Source organism: Phyllobates terribilis, unplaced genomic scaffold (genome assembly GCF_046119375.1).
Source record: "Phyllobates terribilis strain yellow unplaced genomic scaffold, ASM4611937v1 Scaffold_33__1_contigs__length_13283291, whole genome shotgun sequence".
In the NCBI taxonomy this organism is placed as follows: Eukaryota; Metazoa; Chordata; class Amphibia; order Anura; family Dendrobatidae; genus Phyllobates; species Phyllobates terribilis.
In genome coordinates, this window is record NW_027362793.1 from 10,507,479 (window position 1) to 10,521,645 (window position 14,167).

The following is a 14,167-nucleotide window of genomic DNA, read 5'->3' on the forward strand; positions in this document are numbered from 1 at the left end:
TTCACTAAGTACCCTATATTTATTATGCAATTTTGCTTTACATTTATATATAATTATGGTAAGGTATGAGATATATTTTTGTCTTGCTTCTTTTTTGCTAGTGTGAACATGCCTCTGTTTCTTGTATGTCTGCCATCTTAGACCTCAGTTCACATTGTCTGGTTTTTTGACTTGTTTGCATTCTGTGCAATTTAAGGGTGTGGCATGCCCTTTGTTGAGCTGATTGGTATATATGTAGCTTACCACGGGCCTAGGTGGTCTGGAGTTGGGACCCGGTCCTATTTGTCTACCCTTTTATATGCATTACTTCAACTTTGATATACAGTAAAGTTTTTAATATAGGCAGTATAGGTACCGTCCCAATTTAGGGTCACCTTGCCGCTGGTGGGACGGCTTTTATACTTTTTTTGATCAAAAATAGTTCACTAAGTACCCTATATTTATTATGCAATTTTGCTTTACATTTATATATAATTATGGTAAGGTATGAGATATATTTTTGTCTTGCTTCTTTTTTGCTAGTGTGAACATGCCTCTGTTTCTTGTATGTCTGCCATCTTAGACCTCAGTTCACATTGTCTGGTTTTTTGACTTGTTTGCATTCTGTGCAATTTAAGGGTGTGGCATGCCCTTTGTTGAGCTGATTGGTATATATGTAGCTTACCACGGGCCTAGGTGGTCTGGAGTTGGGACCCGGTCCTATTTGTCTACCCTTTTATATGCATTACTTCAACTTTGATATACAGTAAGGTTTTTAATATAGGCAGTATAGGTACCATCCCAATTTAGGGTCACCTTGCCGCTGGTGGGACGGCTTGTATACTTTTTTTGATCAAAAATAGTTCACTAAGTACCCTATATTTATTATGCAATTTTGCTTTACATTTATATATAATTATGGTAAGGTATGAGATATATTTTTGTCTTGCTTCTTTTTTGCTAGTGTGAACATGCCTCTGTTTCTTGTATGTCTGCCATCTTAGACCTCAGTTCACATTGTCTGGTTTTTTGACTTGTTTGCATTCTGTGCAATTTAAGGGTGTGGCATGCCCTTTGTTGAGCTGATTGGTATATATGTAGCTTACCACGGGCCTAGGTGGTCTGGAGTTGGGACCCGGTCCTATTTGTCTACCCTTTTATATGCATTACTTCAACTTTGATATACAGTAAGGTTTTTAATATAGGCAGTATAGGTACCGTCCCAATTTAGGGTCACCTTGCCGCTGGTGGGACGGCTTGTATACTTTTTTTGATCAAAAATAGTTCACTAAGTACCCTATATTTATTATGCAATTTTGCTTTACATTTATATATAATTATGGTAAGGTATGAGATATATTTTTGTCTTGCTTCTTTTTTGCTAACTAGAAACAAGCAAATCTCTCCCTAGATCAGCAGCACCTTTCCCTACACTGTCTGATTCCAGAGTGACTATGACGAGCACGGCGGCGCCAGGTCTGATAGACCTGATGATGCTGTGCGGCCAGCCAATCACTGTAATGCCACAACCAACATGGCTGCGGCATTACAGTAAGTGGCAGGCAATCCCTGCATGTTCATTGACTCTGTAAAGAGCACCGAGCAGTAGTGAGCATGCTCACTCATCACTAGTGCTAATATTGTTCTCCACACAGGGGTACACATTACTGATGAGCGAGCACTAAGCCCAGCCTCATCTCATCATCTTGGTTGATAATGAAGAGGAGGAGGAGAACATGGACAGTCATCCTCTTGCGGAGGACAGGGAAGTCTTGGCTGTCTTGGAAGTCTTGATACACCTCTTTCAGTCTGTGGGAAAGCTGTAGGAGTTTCGCTTAATGATGACCTTCAGTAGCCTAAACCATGGCTTTGCTTATGCATGTTATTTCTCAAAACGCATTGCAGATCAAGCCATTTCCCAACTCAAGGCGTAAAGAAAGATCTTTGTGTGTGACTAAGCACCACCGAGAAGTGTGAGATGATGTTGGATGAGTTGCCATTGCTTAAGGAACAAGCTGCATTAGAGGACTTCCTGGGAGAAATGACAGCTGGAGTAGATACGGTTTACCTCTATGCCAGTCCTTTCATCGACCTAAAGAATATGGCTGAGGTGAAATACAACTGTCTCAAAGAAGCAGTGTGAGACTGAAGAACAATGGACCCACCAGAGGATTTGATACTGATGGCCCACCTTTCCCCCGTTCAAGAGCTCCATAGCTGCTGCAAAGTTTGCGCTATGAACTCTCCTGAAGGAGAAGACAGGGCCCACCATAGCATCAACCCTTCCAATCCAGCCGAGAAGCAGCCCTGGCTTAGAAAAGTCTGTGTGAACATTCCCGGACACTGTGTGGCTGCTTTTTTACTGAGGAGGAACCCGGAGAACCTAGGGTAAACCAGGAGAACATATATACTACTTGCAGATGTTGTTCTTGGTGGGATTTGAACCCAGGATCCCAGCGCTGCAAGGCTGCAGTGCTAACCACTTAGTAAAGAGATACCCCATATGTGGGGGAAAACCACTGTTTTTGCACACGGCAGGGTTCGGAAGGGAAGGAGCGCCATTTAACTTTTTGATTGTGAACATGTATAACATGGAGCCGTGAAAATAAAAAAATCAAACTTTTTCCACAAAAATTATGTTTTAGCTCCAATTTTTTTATTTTCACAAGGGTAAGAGGAGAAAATGGACCCCAAAAACGTTTGTGCAATTTCTACTGAGTACGACAATACCTCATATGTGGGGAAAATACAGTGTTTGGGCGCACGGCAGAGTTCAGAAGGGAAGGAGCGCTGTGTTACTTTTTGAGCGCAAAATCGGCTTGAATCGAAAGCGGACGCCATGCCGCGTTTGGAGAGCCCCTGATGTGCCTAAACAGTGGAAACCCCCCATAAGTGACCCCATTTTGGAAACCAGACCCCTCAAGGATTTTATCAAGGGGTATAGTGAACATTTTGAACCCAGAGGAACGACACAGAATTTGATAACATTAGGTCATAATGTTGAATAAGTTGTCATTAGTCTTGAGCACAAGTGCTCGCTACTTGAGTCTGCATCAGGTACATGGGTATGCACCATGTATCGTGCGTGCTTGAGGGACATGCTCGAGTCCCCGCCCCGCATGTTTCACGTTTGTTAGACACCCCAAAAAAAACATGCGGGGATCGCTCATGCATGGCAGGCAATCCCAGCAAAGTTTTTTGGGCAGCGAAGCATATGGGGCGGAGACTCAAGCATGTCACTCAAATACCCACGATACTCAGTGCACACCCGAGCACCTGATGAAAACTCAAGTAGCGAGCAATTGCGCTCAACACTAGTCGCCATATCGTCATCTTTTTTTCTTACTTATGAAAAAAATCCCAACCGCATCACAACCCTAACTCAACCCTAACCCGAGAATTTATTTTTTACGCCGTTCCTCATGCGGTATAAGTGATTATATGACTTTATTCTTCGGGTCGGTGCGATTACAGCAATACCAGAATCATGTCGGATTTTTATGATTGACAGCTGTCACACAATAAAAGATGCATTTTTTGTAAAATATAGTTTTTGCATCGCCATATTTTGAGAGCTATAATTTTTCCATATTTTGGCTCCTAAGCCAGGAGAACATATATACTACTTGCAGATGTTGTTCTTGGTGGGATTTGAACCCAGGATCCCAGCGCTGCAAGGCTGCAGTGCTAACCACTGAGTAAAGAGATACCCCATATGTGGGGGAAAACCACTGTTTTTGCACACGGCAGGGTTCGGAAGGGAAGGAGCGCCATTTAACTTTTTGATTGTGAACATGTATAACATGGAGCCGTGAAAATAAAAAAATCAAACTTTTTCCACAAAAATTATGTTTTAGCTCCAATTTTTTTATTTTCACAAGGGTAAGAGGAGAAAATGGACCCCAAAAACGTTTGTGCAATTTCTCCTGAGTACGACAATACCTCATATGTGGGGAAAATACAGTGTTTGGGCGCACGGCAGAGTTCAGAAGGGAAGGAGCGCTGTGTTACTTTTTGAGCGCAAAATCGGCTTGAATCGAAAGCGGACGCCATGCCGCGTTTGGAGAGCCCCTGATGTGCCTAAACAGTGGAAACCCCCCATAAGTGACCCCATTTTGGAAACCAGACCCCTCAAGGATTTTATCAAGGGGTATAGTGAACATTTTGAACCCAGAGGAACGACACAGAATTTGATAACATTAGGTCATAATGTTGAATAAGTTGTCATTAGTCTTGAGCACAAGTGCTCGCTACTTGAGTCTGCATCAGGTACATGGGTATGCACCATGTATCGTGCGTGCTTGAGGGACATGCTTGAGTCCCCGCCCCGCATGTTTCACGTTTATTAGACACCCCAAAAAAAACATGCGGGGATCGCTCATGCATGGCAGGCAATCCCAGCAAAGTTTTTTGGGCAGCGAAGCATATGGGGCGGAGACTCAAGCATGTCACTCAAATACCCACGATACTCAGTGCACACCCGAGCACCTGATGAAAACTCAAGTAGCGAGCAATTGCGCTCAACACTAGTCGCTATATCGTCATCTTTTTTTCTTACTTATGAAAAAAATCCCAACCGCATCACAACCCTAACTCAACCCTAACCCGAGAATTTATTTTTTACGCCGTTCCTCATGCGGTATAAGTGATTATATGACTTTATTCTTCGTGTCGGTGCGATTACAGCAATACCAGAATCATATCGGATTTTTATGATTGACAGCTGTCACACAATAAAAGATGCATTTTTTGTAAAATCTAGTTTTTGCATTGCCATATTTTGAGAGCTATAATTTTTCCATATTTTGGCTCCTAAGCCAGGAGAACATATATACTACTTGCAGATGTTGTTCTTGGTGGGATTTGAACCCAGGATCCCAGCGCTGCAAACCTGCAGTGCTAACCACTGAGCCACTGTGCTGCCCTCTCTGTTCTCCCGGCAATAGTATATTACATGCTGGAGAAACTTGCACCTACTGCCACTCAATGTTTTCAGATCCTTTGTGAGAAACTAATGTTTGGGCAGACCCTCAGTCTACTAAATAAAATTCCTAAGAAGGAAATTGTGGATGGCTTAGCCATGGCGTGTCATAAGTCATGGGAAACATCCCAGGCTGGTTGGAGACAAGCTCATTCCCACAGAAAAGTACCAGCAGCAAACTAAGGAGATGGTGGCCTCTATCATCTTAAAGGAGTTAGCTTGTTGTCTAGGAGACGTCCGCCGCTGCGGTATACCTTGTGAACATTGTGTTTAAGCTTGAAAGGTGTCACAGGTTTACCGTGACAGAGAGGAGCCAGAAGACTGCAGCGTCTGATTCCTCCCACTCCTGCTGTCAAAAGAAACCTTTCGCCTTCATATTAATCGGTGCAGGTTTCTTTTAGCAGTGCAGTAGTTAATCTGCTCATCTGTTAGGTCCTGAAAGCTTACCTTCATTTAGGCTCTCAGCAAATTTGCCCTGTGCATCTCCCCTACTGTGTAACTCTGTACCCCAACACATCAGACTGTCATCTACCGTGGAAACCTTGAAAAGGAAGCAGAAGATCCACTTCTTCTAACCAGCGTAAAATCTGGGTTAACCCTCGCTCCACCATACCGCTGCACAACTAGCTGTACCCTGACCTACTGTATCCTCGCCCATCCCTTGTAGATTGTTTGTGCACCCTTGTGGGCAGGGTCCTCTTTTTTGTACTAGTCAGTGACCCCTTTTCACATGTAAAGTGCCAAGGAATAAATGTCACTGTAATAGTAATAATAATAATAGTACTTGTACTCTGGGTCAATTGATGGACCTTTCCTGGTGTCTGCCCCTAATTTTGTGCTCTGGAAGCTTTTTTTCCCGTTTGAAGGTGTTGTATGTGCTTTTGTTTTTGCCCCCCTTTGAATCAGCAAAGTTTAGAAAATATTCGAGGAATAAATAGGCGAACATTGCAAATTCGACGATCATAATCCCAACCGAACATTGAAACATTCACACATCTCTATTTATTTAGACGTTTTCTCCTTCATTCCCATAGATTCATGGATGTATAACATCCAGGCTCATTTTCCCGAATGTATAATACCCAGCCCCTCATCCCTGGCGTATAACATCTGGCCCCTCGCCCCCAGTGTAAAAAAATCAGGAACCTCACCCTCCGGTTTTTAACACCTGGCCCCTCACCCCCTGGAGCATAACTTCCAGCCACTCACCTCCTGGTATAAAACATCTGGCTCCTCATCCCCACCCAATGTAAAACATCCGGCCCCTCGCCCCCGTGTATAACCTCCAGCTCTCCACCCTGATGTAGAACATTTGGCTTTTCACACTACCAGTGAATAAAATCCAGTCCCTCTTCTTAGTTTATAACATCCATCCAGCCCCTCGCCCCTGGTGTATAACCTCTGGCCTCTTACCCCTGGTGTATAACATCCAGCCCTTCACCACCCTAGTGTACAACATCCGACCCCTGATCCCCCAGTGTGTAACCTCCTGATCCCACCAACATGCCACCTGCGTATAGTAACATGTGAGAGAACGGTCGGTGGTGATACCAGTGCGGTCCTGTAATAGGGGCCACCGGGGTAACAAGTCCGTTCATGACATTTCTCCATCCTAAATCTTCCCTTATCACCTGTGAGTGATATTATTGAGAAGTGGAAGGAACCAAAGCAAAAGACCCCGTAATGTTACAGAGCATGGTCACCGAGTGATGAGGAGCAGAGGACAGCAAGTTCACCAACACTCTGCTGACTCCATGGCTGCAGAGTCCACACCTGCTCTGGTATTAACATCAGCACAAACACTTTGCCCCCGCCAGGAGCTTCATGGCCATGCAGCTTCATGCAGCTGTACATCACGAAGCCCAATGCCGAGTGTCGGGTAGAGTGGTGTAAAGCTGTATGAGGAAATGCCTCTGAATTTTGAAATATCAGAGACCAAAAGAAGAGGCATGGCTGCAGTTTTCCATATCCTGCTGATAGGACAGGACTGCCATTCAGATCCTTAATTTGTGATTTTCGGCCTGTTACATTGCCTGTAGTGATGCGCGAACGTGCTCGGATAAGATGTACTAACCGAGTATCTTCGGAGTGCTCGAAAACTATGATCAAGTCACTGCGGCTGCATGTCTGGCGGCTGTTAGACAGCCGCAACACATGCAGGGATTGACTGTTTTTCAGGCAATCCCAGCATCTGTTGCGGCTGTCTAACAGCAGCGAGACATGCAGCTGTGGAGACTCGAATATAGTTACCTGCCATGTGCACTGGACCACTCTACTCCTCATATATGTACCTTACCCTTAAAATTAAGTGGTAAAGTAGGAGGCCCTCCTCACATATAACTCACACCATGCAGTCAAATATTTAGATTTGAGAGTCCTCAGTGGTTGATACCTTTTAATGGCTAACTGAAAAGATGGTAAGAAATTGCAAGCTATCGAGACTACGCAAGTCTCTTCATCAGGCTTGTATACTCTCAAATGTAAATATTTTTCTATCTACTGGCTAACACGGTACAAGAATATATATTTTCCCTATACCATACAGTCACAAATGCAACCTTATTCTGAAATGGCATCTATAAGAATTTTGGCAAGTTTGCATTATATAGTACTAGCATAGTCAGCAACAATTAGAAACTCCCCCTTAGCTAGCTGTAATATGCTGTTTGAACCATCTATACCTGCGTTGTGGTCCACTCCTATTAGCATATATAGAATGTAAGACTAAGCTCACATCTACATCAGAGCCTCCATCACAGGTTCTATCATATTGGAGGGGAAGAACAGTGCCACATGCAGTATCATATTTCCAGTCAAAGTAACAGACACCAATATGAAGACTTTTTTCACCCTCTTGATTGTGGTGAGACGTATCCAGCACTTTTATGTGGTTTCCTATTTTTATGAACAGAACCTAAACACACACTCCAGGATGGAAGCCATTTTAACACAATGGAGTATGTTGGGTGCTGTGGCACTGTGCTGTGGTTATGTGAACAGTTATTACAACTAGTAAAACTTTATGCTGAAGACCCAGGAGGGATGCAGTCATCTTTCCCTATGGCACATTGGGGCAGTCATGGAGATACACACAGTATAAATCCTACTAATCCTATTGTGCAGCAAGTCACCGCAGACACAGGGCGGATTAGTGCCAGGTGGGAGGGTGTGACCGGGCACAGCAAAGGGAAGAGTGGATGTGGGGGCGCTCCCACAGGCAGCGTAGATAATAAGATCCCGTCACTGCTGCCTGGCAAGCAAAAGACCGGCACAGACAGGTTCTTCCATGACAGGGAGTCAGTCAGCATGGGGTTAACGACAGGGTGCTGCTCACCTGCTCAGAATGTGGTGAGGGGCCGGGGGCCGTAATCAGGGGCCGCCAACAGATTAGCAGGGGGGAGAGGAGCTTTGTGTGCAGGTGAGGCCAGGAGGAGAGAGAAGCATTTGCACCTGGTGAGTATGCATGCCATGAAAAGGGAGGACTTTTATTAGCCCAACAGCAGCGACGTGTGAGACCAGCACTTGGACTTGCACTTTTTTTTTAGAATTTTGAGGGCTGCCTTTGTTTCCCCTTTTTAAAATTTTTAAGTAGATTATGAGACCAATTCCGTGAGGTTTGCACCCGTGTAATTATCCACAGAGCTGCTCTTTAAATATGTATATATATATATAGACACACACTGTATATACACACACACGTGTATGCAAACACCGAATATATTAAATTTGAACTGCATTACTGTGGTATAGAATATACTTAATAAATGAAGGTACTTACTGCAGAAATTGGCCAATGTATGAGAGCCCATGACGCGCCACCTGTCTGCAGAACTTTGCTGGAATAACGTTATACTAATGTCTTTATATTCAGATATCCCCCAGAAGAAAGTCTTTAAATAGAAAATGAATCCCTTCCCGACAGTGCCATTTTCCATTTTTGTGATTTTGTTATTTCCTCCCCCCTTTCGAGAGCTATGACTTTTTGTTATTTTTCCTCTCCCATATCGTTATGAGGGTTTGTTTGTTTTTTTCCAGGACAAGTTGTAGTTTTGGATCCTGCCATTCATTTTACCATTCAATTGTACTGGGAAACAGGGAAAAAAAACTCCAAGTACTGTGAAATTACTAAACAAAAATAAATGCAATTCTGCAGTAGTTTTTCGGGTTCTGTTTTTATGACGTTGATTGTGGGGTAAAAATGACATAGAAATATAATTCTCCAGGTCAGTACGATTACAAAGATGCAAAAGTTATATAGTATTTTTTTATTTAAGTGACAAAAAGAATTAGAAAAAAAAATTGTCTTGTTTCTCCATGTTCTGAAGTTCATTCCATTTTAATTTTTCATTTAACGGAGCTATGTGAGAGCTTGTTTTCTGCATGGCAATCTAATGTCTATATTAACATAATTTTGGCATATATATAACATTTGATCATTTCTTGCATTTTTTTGCTGTGTTGCTGTGACCAAAAAATCTCAATTCTGGAGTTTCAATTTTTTTTCTCATTACACTATTTGCCATACAGGTTAATTATATATACTGTATATTGACAGATCAGATTTTTACGGATGTAGAGATAACAAATATGCTTATTCTTGTTTTTTTATTTTATTTCTTTATTTTTAACAAGGGAAAATGGAGGATTCAAATTTATATATATATATATATATATATATATATATATATATATATATATATATATATATATATATTTTTTTTTTTTTTAATTTTTACTTTTCACTTTAATTTTTAATCCCTTTAGGGGAGTTGATCCTGCGATCATCTGATCAGTTGCACTATACACAGCAATACTGTATTGCATTGTATAGCAAAAATCACATCCTCCAATGGAAACCAGCCATAGGCTGGTTTTCATTGGCGCACCATAATTTTGGCGGAGGGTGGGGAGCGATGGGCACTCGGGACACAAAGATGTTCTGTAAATGGCGCTGTCAGAGATTGACAAAAGTGACATCAATTATGACAGAAATGAGTTCAATTCCCTCACTGAAGTGCGCTTCTTGCAGTGGTGCACAGCAGATGAAAGATGCGCCAACTACATTGAGGCGATGCATGCCTGCTAATGAATTTGGCCCATCTTACTTCAATGCACTAATACAGAACCCAAGTCTTAATGAATCGGAGTCTTAGAGTCCATGCGCCGCTCTCACGGCCTATGGACCTACAGACTTCAGAGCTAAGGTTGGTGCAATCAGAGGCTTGGAGATGGGAGTGGAAAATTTGAATTGTGGAGAATGTTAGATCATTGAGAAATCACACAGGAGATTGGTAATTGGTCCACATATCTTTTGCTGTGGGTTGCAAAACCTGTGCTCCGGGGACCATCTTTTCTATGCACACTCGATAGGGATTAGTAACCTCTTCACAATTTGTATTTAAAAACTGGTTTTCACCATGAAAAAATAGTTTTGTTGTATTTCATCCTGAAATTCTCTTTTATATTTACAGTGATGGATGCTGGTTAATTGTAATATTTTAAATGTGAGTCTGAGGAGGTGGGAATATGAGATTGAGGCGATGGGGATGTGATTCTGTGGCAGAGGGGATGTAAGCCTGAACAAGGGGAGATGCGAGCTTGGGCCGAAGGAAATGTGAGCATGGTGTGGTTAAGATGTAATTCTGGGGTGAAAGGCATGTGAGCTTTGGGCAGTGGGGATGTGATTCTGGGGTTCTGGGGATGTGAGCCTGGCGTAGCTGGGATGTGAATCTGGGGCTGTGGGGATGTGAGCCTGGTGTAGCCGGGATGTGATTCTGGGGCTGTGAGCCTGGTGTAGCAGGGATGTGATTCTGGGCCTGTGGGGTTGTGAGCCTGGTGTAGCGGGGATGTAATTCTGGGGCTGTGGAGATGTGAGCCTGGTGTAGCGGGGATGCGATTCTGGGGCATGTTTTGATGTGAGCCTGGTGTAGCGGGGTTGTAATTCTGGGGCTGTGGCGATGTGAGCATGGTGTAGCGGGGATGTGATTCTGGGGAAGCGGGGATATGATTCTGGGCCTGTGGGAATGTGAGCCTGGTGTAGCGGGGATGTGATTCTGGGGTTGTGTGGATGTGAGCCTGGTGTAGCGAGAATGTGATTCTGGGCCTGTGGGGTTGTGAGCCTGGTGTAGCGGGGATGTGATTCTGGGGCTGTGGGGATGTGAGCCTGGTGTAGCGTGGATGTAATTCTGGGGCTGTGGCGATGTGAGCCTGGTGTAGCGGGGATGTGATTCTGGGGTAGCGGGGATGTGATTCTGGGCCTGTGGGGATGTGAGCCTGGTGTAGCGGGGATGTGATTCTGGGGCTGTGGGGATGTGAGCGTGGTGTAGTGGGGATGTGATTCTGGGGCTGTGGGGATGTGAGCCTGGTGTAGCGGGGATGAAATTCTGGGGCTGTGGCGACGTGAGCCTGGTGTAGCAGGGATGTGATTCTCGGCCTGTGGGGATGTGAGCCTGGTGTAGCGGGGATGTGATTCTGGGGTTGTGGGGATGTGAGCCTGGTGTAGCGGGGATGTGATTCTGGGCCTGTGGGGATGTGAACGTGGTGTAGCTGGGAAGTAATACTGGGGCTGTGGGGATGTGAGCCTGGTGTAGCGGGGATGTAATTCTGGGGCTGTGGGGATGTGAGCGTGGTGTAGCGGGGATGTTGATCTGGGGCTGTGGGGATGTGAGACTGGTGTAGTGGGGATGTGATTCTGGGGTAGTGGGGATGTGAGCCTGGTGTAGCGGGGATGTGATTTTGGAGCTGTGGGGATGTGAGCCTGGTGTAGCGGGGATGTGATTCTGGGTCTGTGGGGATGTGAGCCTGGTGTAGTGGGGATGTGATTCTGGGGCTGTAGGGATGTGAGCCTGGTGTAGCGGGGATGTGATTCTGGGTCTGTGGGGATGTGAGCCTGGTGTAGTGGGGATGTGATTCTGGATTTGTGGGGATGTGAGCCTGGTGTAGCGGGGATGTGATTCTGGGGCTGTGGGGATATGAGCGTGGTGTAGCGGGGATGTGATTCTAGGGCTATGGGGATGTGAGCCTGGTGTAGCGGGGATGTGATTCTAGGGCTGTGAGGATGTGAGCGTGGTGTAGCGGGGATGTGATTCTGGGGCAGATGGGATGTGAGCCTGAGACAGTAGGGATGTGAGCTTAGGGTAGCGGAGATGTGAGTTTGGCGTGGCAGGAATGTGAGCGTGGCTCAGAGGGATGCGAGCCTGGGGCAGAGGGGATGTGTTTCTGGGGCTGTTGGGAAGTGAGCCTGAGACAGTAGGGATGTGAGCTTGGGGCAGTGGGGATGTGAGCTTGAGGCAGAGGGGATGTGAGTTTGAGGTGTTAGGGATGTGAGCTTGGGGCAGTGGGGATGTGAGCTTGAGGCAGAGGGGATGTGAGTTTGAGGTGTTAGGGATGTGAACTTGGGGCAGTGGGGATGTAAGCTTGAGGCAGAGGGGATGTGAGTTTGAGGTGGCAGGGATGTGTGCTTTCTAGTGGCTGGGATATGATTCTGGGGTGGTTGGGAAGTCAGCCTGGGGCAGCGGGAATATCAACATGGGGCATCTGGGATGTCAACCTGGGGAGGCAGAGGGAATGTGATGTTGGGGCGGGGTGGGTGTGAACTTGGGTTGGAGGGGATGTGAACCTGGGACGGTGGAGATATGAGTCTATATAATAAAGATGAATCTAATAATGATATAAAAAAAATTTATTAGATTTTTACTGTCTTGTATGAAGACTGAAAACATCATGGGAAACTAGACCATGGAATAAAACATCATGGGAAACCAGACCATGGAATATTTCCAAATTATTCCCTTTTTTTCCAAACCAGAGGACACCCCATACATTTTCTTCACACTATTAACTGTGTACTTGATGGGACTATTAATGAATATAATTATCATTGCAGTGATATACGCTGATCGTCGGCTCCACTCCCCCATGTATCTGTTTCTCAGTAATCTATCCATTATTGATGTTTGTTTCCCGACTGTCATCATTCCTAAAGTTCTCTACATGCTTTTCACTGGTATTAAAACTGTATCATTTACACAATGTTTCACCCAATTTTTCTTTTATGTCTTGTTTGGCACCACAGAAGATACCCTATTGTTTGTAATGGCTTATGACCGGTATGTTGCGATCTGTAGACCTTTACATTATCATCAGGTTTTGAGTAGGAGAACATGTTTGAGGCTCGTTGTTGCCATTTGGTCTTCAGCCTGTGCAAATTCACTCTTAATTACATCACAAGCCTTGAAGATAACGTTCTGCAGTGCCAACAAGATCCACCATCTATTTTGTGACTTTAAGGCTCTGTTTAAGATCTCTTGTGGAGGCTTAGAGAAGTTCTTCAATCTCGTGTATTTTGAAATATTAGTTCTTGTCGTGTGTCCATTTTTGTTCAGTGTTGTCTCATACTCAAAAATAATTTCCATTATTATGAATATTAAATAACGAGAAGGAAGAAGAAAGATCTTCTCCACATGTTCTTCTCATGTTACCGTCCTCCTCCTCTACTATACCACAGCCTCTTCTGTGCTATTAGCCCCAACTACAAAACACTCTAATATCTTTGAGCAAATCTGTTCGGTGCTGTACACAACTGTGACCCCCATGTTAAACCCTCTGATTTATACACTTCGCAATAAAGAAGTAAAGCATGCCATAAAGAGACTGTTAAAGGCAAAGTAGAGACGTATTCACACTGCTTTTGTACTTTTGTCTGCTGGATCTGTAAAGCTCACACATTTTACAAAAAACATCTCCATATGGTCCCATTCACCGGAATGATGTATGGCCTTGTGGGAAAAGATGCAGCATAATTTGTAATATATTGAGCTAATTCTGGGATTAGTCCAGAAGGTGGCCCTACTCAGTGATTGACAGTTTAACTATTTAATTGAGCATGCAGGTATAACCCTCATTACAACCGCCCACTGGACTCCTAAACTTAGAATGAGTTTAGAATTAGAGTAATTGTTTACTAGAATGTCTTTTCCCACTAACTAATATATCAATCTGCTCTGCAACTGCTCTACAACATCACACCAGGAGATTGGACTGCATTTTCAATGAGACGTATTCCCCTTAAATTCTTTATGATGAACAAGGAGTAATAAATAATTAACCTGATAGAATGCACATGATATTGGAGTTTGGAAGAGTAGCTTTAAATAAAAAAAAAATATATTATTCGTAAATGTATTCTGTTTTATTAATATTTGGGTC

General features: G+C 44.0%; 1 pseudogene; it reads left to right on the forward strand.

The window, feature by feature from the left end:
• Window positions 1-12,811: 12,811 nt before the first annotated feature.
• LOC141180600 (olfactory receptor 1468-like) lies at window positions 12,812-13,630 on the forward strand (annotated as a pseudogene).
• Window positions 13,631-14,167: the final 537 nt, after the last annotated feature.